Source organism: Aethalodelphis obliquidens, unplaced genomic scaffold (genome assembly GCF_003676395.1).
Source record: "Aethalodelphis obliquidens isolate GAN/ISIS:26980383/991018 unplaced genomic scaffold, ASM367639v1 scaffold21, whole genome shotgun sequence".
In the NCBI taxonomy this organism is placed as follows: Eukaryota; Metazoa; Chordata; class Mammalia; order Artiodactyla; family Delphinidae; genus Aethalodelphis; species Aethalodelphis obliquidens.
Genome location: NW_020837965.1, coordinates 3,865,464 through 3,875,162, shown reverse-complemented (window position 1 = coordinate 3,875,162; position 9,699 = coordinate 3,865,464).

The window sequence follows — 9,699 nt, the reverse complement described above, 5'->3', positions numbered from 1 at the left end:
GGGTACTTAGCTCCTTATGTGTGACTATTCCAATGTACTTGACCAGGACATTTTTTTGATTGAAAATGAAACTGAAACTCCCCCGTCAATTCAAAGTGATTTTTTTTCTTCTTATAAAAGAGAAAAGTAGCAAGGAAATCAAATAGAGCAAAACAGACAAGGAATAGGCATCCTGAGCCAATGCCATGAGGTGCCACACTAACTTCACTCACACAAAAAAAAGTAAGGTGCAAGCCAACCCATTGGTCTGAATCACCCAACGTTGTTTCTAGGACTCAGTTCGAAAAGTCTGGACCTCCTAAAGCCCAGAATACAGCCTCCAAGTTTATGCTTCTAAATCAGTTAGGATTATTTCAGTTGCAAGGAGTAGAAATATGACCAACAGTGGCTTCAACTATAGAGACAGTTATTACTTACTAGACAAGTAGAGGTAGGTGGTCCCAGGGTAAGTACCCCAGCTTGGCCTAGTTCCATCAATCCTCTGCCATCCTCCTTATATTACATTCCCCTCACAGTCACATCATGGCTGCAATATTCCAACCATCACCATGGCTGCAATATTCCAACCATCATATAATCACACAACAGTATCCAAAACACTATTCAAAAAAGAGAGCAGCAGCATAAATAAACAGCTCACACAACTCAACATCAAAAAAAGAAACAGCCCAATTAAAAAATGGGCAGAAGAACTGAATAGACATTTTTCCAAAGAGGAAATGCAGATGGCCAACAGGCACATGAAAAGATGCTCAACATCGCTAATCATCAGGGAAATGCAATCAAAACCAAAATGAGGTATCACCTCACACCTGTCAGAATGGCTATCATCAAAAAGAACACAAATAACAAATGTTAGCAAGGATGAGGAAAAAAGGGGACCCTTGTACATTGCTGGTGGGAAGGTAAATTGGTGCAGTCACTATGGAAAACATTATGGAGGTTTCTCAAAAAACTGAAAATAGAACTACCACATGACCCAGCAATTCCACTCCTGGGTATATATTTTAAAAAAAAACGGAACACTGATTTGAAAAGATACATACACCCCAATGTTCATAGTAGCATTATTTACAGCTCCCATAATATGGAAGCAACCTAAGTGTCCATCAACAGAGGAATGGATAAAGAAGATGTGATTATATATATCTATATATGTATATAAAATACACATTATATATAAAATACACATTATATATAATACACATTATATGTAATACACATTATACACACACACACAATGGAATACTACTCAGCCATAAAAAAGAATGAAATTTTGCCATTTGCAGCAACATGGATGGACTTGGAGGGCATTATGCTAAGTGAAATAAGTCAGAGAAAGACAAATACTGTATGGTATCACTTATACGTGGACTCTTAAAAACACAACAAACTTGTGAATATTACAAAAAAGAAGCAGACTCACAGATATAGAGAACAAACTAGTGGTAACCAGTGGGGAGAGGAAAAGGGGGAAGGGCAATATAGGGATAAGGGATTAAGAGGTACAAACCATTAGCTATAAAACAAACTACAAGGATATATTGCATAACATGGGGAATAGAGCCAATATTTTGAAATAACTATAAATGGACAGTAATCTTTAAAAATGTATAGAAAATAAAGTTTTAAAATGAGAGAGCAGCAAAATGGCTTTTTCCTTTTATACTTCTTACTTATCAGGAAGGAAACATCTTTTCCAGAAGCCCCCAACAGGTCTTATTGTTGCAGCTCATTGGCCAACACTCAGTCACCATAGACTGTCAAACAGAGAAGGAGAACTGGAGTTAACCTACCCTGATCCCATTTTAAGCACCTTCCCAGATTTACCTGGCCTGGCTTGCTCAAGGAAAAGGCTCTAACCACCACTATCTTCAACTCACCTCCTGACATGACCACACCGGCTCAGCCTCCCTGAAGGTGAGGGCTGAGCTTTGATGTGGACCTCACCACACCCACCAGCAGCCCTGGCTCCCAGGCCTGGCCGCGATGGGACCACAGAGACTGGTGCCACTGTTTTGTATTTGTGTACTGTGTGATGATATCAAAGGTTTCTCTTACTATGGGCTGTGGGCAAAAAAAAAAAGCTTGAAGCACCTGTACCTCTTCACCTTCCTCACCCAAATGCATGAGCTGTGGAGACACGTACTGTAAAAGGTTGCAGACCACCCACAGGTAGTACACGGTGAGAGAGAAACACAGACGGACAGCTATGGGTCTCTCCCCACACATGTGAGTTCATGTAATTACACACTTCCTTCAGAGAGCATTAAGTTCACTGAGAAAAGCTGATCAGTTCTCTTGTTTCTTGCCTGTTTTTAAACACTTCTGACTTGGCTCAGCAGATGGCCCCTGGCCCTTCCAGCCTCCATGGAGAAGTGTGGAGGGTACGAAGCCTGGCTGGCGGCCGAGGTTAAGCCCCGCTCACAAATCACGCTCTGGCCAGGCTTGAGGCAAATTTTCATCTGGTACTCAGGGAACCGAAGCCTTTAGATTAATCCCAGATCTGTCAGCTTCTATCATGTTCACGTGGGAAACATGGCAGCAGGGAGGGGGGCACCTAGAACCAGGTTCCAATTCAATTCACTCTTGCCCTTTCTCTGCCTGAGGCCCCCCACTCGCTGCCCTTTATCAGCCTGGTTCCCACACACACCCTTCCTTTCTTGACTCTTTGAATGCTCTTCCTCACTTCTCTTGTCTCCTCTGGTCTCTCTAGGCAACCTCCCTCTGCGATTCCCAAGTGGGTGAGAGCCTGAGCTCTGGGGTCCGACAGTTGGGGGGTTCAAGCCCTGAGCCCACCACTGCTGGTTGGGTTTCCTGGACAAGCTGCTTGACCTCCCCGTGACTTGGCTTCCTTATCTACAAATTGGGATGATAATGCCTCCCTCCCAGGGTTGCTGTGAGGATCACATGAAACATTCATGGGTAACGTGTTCCAAATACTTACAGAGGGCCAGTCACTGTTTTAGATTTACAGATTACCCCAACAGACATGGAAAAGGCTTAAAGCAGTATTTGGAATGTGTAGGTGCACAATAAATGCTAGCTACGGTTATGACAGTATAATTAGAGGTCTTCTTCCCCTCATCCCATGGGCACTTGGGAACTCATTCATTCATTCAACAGTCGACTGCTGCCCTTCCACTCTAGGGGTGGCCCAGGGCTGAGTAAGGGAGGCACTGCAGTGTACCAGAGTTTGCAGTCTAGCCAAGGGCTTCCCTTCTCCTGTTGGGCTGACTGACGATTGTTAAGACCTAATCACAAAGTGTGTTGATGGAGCTATATCATTACTCAGCGTGACAGTATTTTGATAACTGCATCTCCAAACAAGAACTAGCACAGGCCGCTCTCCACAGAGCTGGCAATAATAAACCCTGCTGGGGGTACCCAAACCTGTGGGTGGCACAACATGGGAATCATCACACAGAACCTCTCTCCTATATCTCAAGTAGAGAAGGAGAAATGAAACCCATGGCGAGAGGTGGTCCTGGGCAGGACAGACAACACTGGGCTAGAAGGCAAAGGGCCCAAGAGTGAGAGCTCACTGCCACTTCCCTGTGGCTTCATAAGAGTCCTTCTGAGTCTCTGTTTGCTAATCCCTAAAACGGGTACAGCAATCTCCCCTACCTCCCTCCTGAAACATTGTGAATGTTAAATGAAACACTAGGTAAAGAAAGGCTATGAGATACCCAATGTGCAGTGTCCGTGGAAGGGATGAGCCTTATTTGTGTTGCTTTTCAATACAAGGCAGGCGAGTTGAGAACAGAGGTTGCAAACCATGGCCCCATCCAGCCCGCAGCTGTGATGGGTTTGGCTGTGCTCTGTGTGGTGTGTTTTTTAAATGTGGATTTGTTGCCAGCATTTAAAATCCAGGACATTTCACATAAAAATCCAGATTTCTGGCTTGTCCTAAAAATCGGAAGATTTAGCAACAATTAGCCACAGCTGAACAGCATCTGCCCCTTCAGCCAGGGTCAGGAGGGAGCTCCATGCGCCAGAGGCAGCACTCCAAACACACAGAGACCTCTCCTCGAACACACACACACACACACACACACCCCTGTTCACTCACTCACTCACCTTAGTGGCCTGGGCTCTGTGTTTGAGACTCCCGGTCCACTGAGGACCTTAAGCCTTGATGTCAATCAGACCTGGACACTAATTTCAGCTCAGCTACTTTCTACCCCGTGTGACCCCGAGAATTACTTCACCACTCTGAGCCTCTGTTTCCTATTCTATTAAATAAGCATTCATTTATTCAACAAATATTTCTCGAGCACCTATTCTAGGCCAGGCATTCAGCAAACAAGATAGACAAAGCAGACACTAAAAACACGTAAAAAATAAGACAACTGTCCGATTATGATCAGTGCTATGAAAGAAGTAAAAACATGGTGAGGTTCTAGAGAGTGGCCGGTGGGTTCGGGTGTAGGCGCACCTTTAGCTAAGGTGGTCAGGAAAGGTCTTACCAAAGAGCTAGGGAAATAACTGTATTCACCACCTAGGGCAGTTTGGGGGATTAAAAGTGAGGCACTTGACACCTTGCGAGGACGCTGCTAGTCAGCACCCGCCCCTTTGTCTGATTGAGGTCTCCCAAGGAGACCTGAGAAGAAGGAACCGAGGACGGGGGAGGGGCAGCTCCCAGAAGCAGGTGGGGCCCAGGCCTCTCCACCAGCACCCACCAGCCCCTCTCTTCCAGTGCCCTGCTTTCAAAGCCTCTGCAATTATCCCATCTATAAATACAGCCTGCCAGCAAAGAGGGACAGAGACACAGGCAGGAGGAATTAACCCCTGCGTGCGGGCCTCCCCCAACCCTCTCCCCCTGTCAGTTTCCCCTCCCCCTTCCTCCCCACTCCCTGCGATCAGCCCCTCCCCCTCCAGCCCAGAACACTTTCCCACCAGCTGCTGAATCAATGTTTGACTTGTACAAACAGTCGCCTCACTGCAAGCGGGAAGGGATTCAGAGGAGGCAGTGGATAACAACCTGTTCCTGGTGGTATTTATTCTACAAGCCTGCAGCGCTCGGTGTCAACCCTCACACCAACCCTCTGCTCCTTGCAGACACCCAGCACAGGGCCTCTCTGGAGGCCTCTTTCAAAGGGCATGTCTGTCTCCAGCCTCACTCTCCCTAGGAAGGGGAACAACTTGGTGCAGGCCTAGGATTGAGTTACACTGAAAAAGAGTCTTTGTTTAAATAAAAGCCACGGTTAGAGTTCCTATCTGTCCACAGGGACCCACAAGATGCCCCTTCTCCCTGGTTCCCAGCTCACTGCTCTTCTCTGGGTTTCCAGAACAACACAGCTTCCTCCTACCTCAGGGCACTTCTGTTCCCAGTGTCAGCAAAAGCAGGCCACAGTGTCCAGTGAACACCTCCTCCTCTTTCAGATCGAGGAAGCCCTCCCAGGTGCCCCAAACTACAGCAAAGCCCTCATACGGCTTGATAGGCCTTATAGCTACCTGTCCCTTCCCCTAAACCCTGTCCGGTGAGTTATGTATCTGTTGATATTCACTGTTGTATGCCTATACCAAGCACAGTGCCTAGAACCTGGTTGGTACAAATACTGGTGAATGAGTGAACAGGTGATTGAATGAATGAATAAATGAATGTCCGGTCATGGGTTAACACCATGAGATGTGCAGAACCACCACAAAACTCCTCTAGCATGTAAGCACGGGGCGGGGCGGGGGCGGTCCAGGGTGGTGCCTGTCTGTTCAACACTGTCCTCAGCACTTGCCCATTGCCTAGCCCATGTTACATGCTCGGTGAACACCTGGTAATGGAGGTGAGTGAGTGAGAGTTCCTGCTGCCAAGAAGCCTCTATTTAGGTATTACCAGCCCAGAGGAGGGCTTTTCAGCAATACTGCAGCACAGTTCAGAAACTTCTTTTTTTGCAGCAAAGCTACAATAATCATTACAAAGCAAGTTGTAAAGTTGTTATTAAAAAAAAAAACACCCAATTAATTTTAACCATTGGTAAGAAGGGAATCAACACCTGAAACTAATATGACATTGTAAATCAACTATACTCCAATAAAATTTTTAAAAAAAGAAGGGACTCAACAGGTAAATTATGATCTGCACATGAAATGCGGTTCCCAAGCAGTAGATGGCGTGATGGAGGAAGAGGGCTAGTGCCGACCAGAATGGTCAAGGTAGGACCAGCTGCGGGCCAGCGTTGTATGGGTGGGGGGGGAAGGTTCCCCTCATTAATTTAGTCAACAAGTCTTAAAACCACAAAAACACAGAGAAAGCTTCAAGAGCAGTGCCTGTCCCAAGGGAGGGCTCAATCAGCCCTGAGAACCATTAGCTATTAACTTGTATGAAGCAGCTGACAGCTATGGGCATGCCACGGTAGAGGAGAAAAGATCCCAGCTCTCCTGGAAATCTCATTCTAGCAGAAGGACAAGTAAATAAATTAATTTCAGAAGAGGAAAAGCCCTATAAATAAAATGACTGCAGAGGCCAGCTTTAAGCAGGGTGATCAGGAAAGCCTCTATGAGCCGGTGAGGGGAGAGTGGAGGCAAGAATGATGCAGTCATTGAAGAACCAGGTGGGGATGTGGGTGAACGGGAGGATGGGGCGTGGGGGGCTCTAGGACAAGGAACAAGCTAAGCTGCTCATGCAGAGGCACTACCTAGCTAGAACAGCTAGATGGACTCCAGAAACACGAAGACCAAAATGGCTGAACTAGTAGTGAGCACGACATAAAGAATGACCCACAATCCCCTACTCACCATTCCTGTTATCTGCTGAACGTCTGTGCCCTCCACCGCTCCCCAGCTGGTTACCGCAGTGGGGCTCCCCATTTCCTGTGGCAGTGCAAACTGAGGAAAAGGCAGATAAAATTAAAAGCTTTCTTCATTGCAGGGTTTCTAAGAACTTTTAACGTGCTAATGGCTCTTCAAGATAGAGATATAGAGGCAGTGTTTCCCAAACTTATTTGACAAGGGAGGAAAAGCCCCTCACAGAACTGTGATCTAAGGAAATCACTTCTGGAAGAGCTGCACTAGACACTGGTATTACATCCTTCCTGGCCCTCCTGCAGAAGGCCAAGCTGCTCATGAGCTTCTGAACCAAACTCTGATGCTCTCTGGGAGGGGTCAGACTTAGAAGGAAAGGAATAAAGGATGTCCTCAATAAACCTAGCTCCTCAGCCCATCCTTCCAGCTCCCCCCTGACTCTCCATCTTTAACTGGGCTTACTCACCCTCACATTTACAAAGAACCTCTGGTGTTCCAGGCCTGGGCAAGGCAACAGTCATGGGGCCTCAGTCCCTTCTTCCCACCTCCACTTTGGCCCCTTCCTTCCCTTGTGTGCTTACTTGGCTCCCCGGCCACTGAATTTTGCTTCGCCTTATACATCCCACACTCACCTCTGTGGCTTCCCCAATTTTATACACCCCCTTGCTCCTGCTTCCATCAGACATCCTTGGTAGCCACTACCCAGGCCAAACAGCCCTAACCTTGAAACACTCTGATGTCAGCACATAACAGCTGCTCCCTGTTGGAGGGGGGTAGTGGGTACTCAAGCCTACCAATGGGATACTCAACATCAATTACGGAGACACCAACCAGCCTCCAGTAAGGTCCGTTAGCAAAAGGGAGCTGTACTTCCGCTAGGCAGAAAAAGCATCAATTTCAGCTGCAAAATCCTGGCAAGTCTTGGTCAAGTTAGTAGCTAAGCTATAGAACTCTGACTGCTTTATTGTCCAAGGAATCATTCACCACAACTACCAAGCGTGTACTTTACTTGTCATTTACAGTCCTTTGTGTCATTAGGGTTGAGTGGTACATTTAAACAAACAAAGGAACAAAATCAGAGGATTTTACTCCTGATCAAGAAGGAATAACAGGGCCTAGATTTACTCTCACACCTTAAACAACTTGGAAAAACCACAAAAGAAAGGGATATAAGTTCTCAGAGATTAGATAACAGGCAACACAGGACTGTGATCAGATGAGCCCTCCTATTACACCAGCTTACATAAAGATAGTTTCTGACTACGACAAAAGCAGGGGGTGTACAAACAGAGCCTGGCAGTCTCTCTGAGTTCGGGAGCCAGAAATCAAAGCTCGAGGACCCCACGGTCGCTATAATTTGTGGGGCAGAGTACCAGAGAGGAGATACTGCAGAAAGCTCTTCCCGAGTAATTCGCTGAGCAACAATGTGCACATCTGTGAGAGGGAACTACCCGAGACACGCGGAAAGATCCTCTGAAAAGGAGTAGGCAAAGTAATCCCCAAAGGTCTGGGAAGAGTTCATGTTCCAGCCAGCCAGCGTCCAAAATGACACTTCAGGTCTCCAAGTAGCAGTGTCAATTCTGACCCTGTGTCAACCGTCCTTCACGAGTTTAGGTCATTCTCTCCTTTCCCGCGCCCCGCGAACAGTTACATGAGTAAATAGCCATGGGTGACCATCCTGCTGGGCCTTTATGCAGATTGAGTGCCATCCTCTTCAGCTGCCCCTAGAGATGCCATGTTCAATTAGCCATCCCTTAACTCCACAGCTGAGGACCCCTCTGACTGCCCATGACCTTTCTGCTGACTACAACAAATTTATCCACCTAGCTTCTGCAGGGTTCTATTGCCTCAGGCTCCTACCTTCCCCATTGCTCTCATGGAGCACTATTCTGTACAGGTATCTATCTCCTGCCACCGGCCCTTGGTCTTTGGAGGAGAGCCACCTCACTGATGAGGGCGTCCCTCTTACCCACAAATTCCTTACTGCTTCTATAAATCCTCAGGGTCTTCCAATGGAACATCATCCGTTGTGGGTTTTCTGGCTTTAAGAGTATATCCACTCTACCATGCTCATTTCTCTCAACCTTTTGTCCCCTCCTCCTACCAAGCCCCAGAGAAATCTGGGCATCTTTTAGTGTGGGCCAACACTTTTCCCAAGCTTCTAGGACCTATTGCAGCAGTGTGCCCCCGGCAGAGGACTCCCTCCCAAATTGAAAAACTCTCCCTCAACCAACTCTACATTCCATCCCACCTTGAACAAGCATCTCAAAAACCAGCCCCAAGCATACTCTCTTGGCTCCTGCTGGAATATGTTGCTTGGGTTCTGCAGCTCTCCAAGGAGAGAGCTTATCAGTTTGTCCCTAGCCAGGTGTCATGACTGTACCCTAATTTGTGGCCCAGTGGCCAGGAGGGGAGGTGCAGCATGCTTGGGAGGCACATGCTGTCTTGCAGAGATCTTTGCATTGTCTTCAAGGAAAGGGGAACACCAGCCCTTAATAGGGAGGAAAAGGTCATTCCTGCAGGCTCAGAGAGTATGGAAGAATCTGATGATTCAACATTTTCAGCTACATCAACCAGAAGTCCCCATTCCATGTGTTACGATCCCATTCTTTCCTAACCAGGGCCCCGACCTTGGTTAGACTCGACCTAAGCACTTGCTTATGTTGCTAATTTAACTTTCTTTGAAGTCATCTCTTCTTTCTAATGATTAAGTCCTGAGCCTGGGCCTCAGATTTCCCTGCTCTCCTTCTGCTGGTGATGAGAACCTCTTTACATGCCAGAAGGAAGTCCTCTGGCCTTCACACTTAGCCTTATAGTTGCAACCGATCGCTCTCAACTCTGCAATGTCTTCTTTCAAAGCATTATTTGAGCTTAGCAACATCTACCCAATTTCACTGTCCTCATGGCTACTCTTTATCCCATATTTCTCAAATGCTGATACATTGCACCAGCTAATCC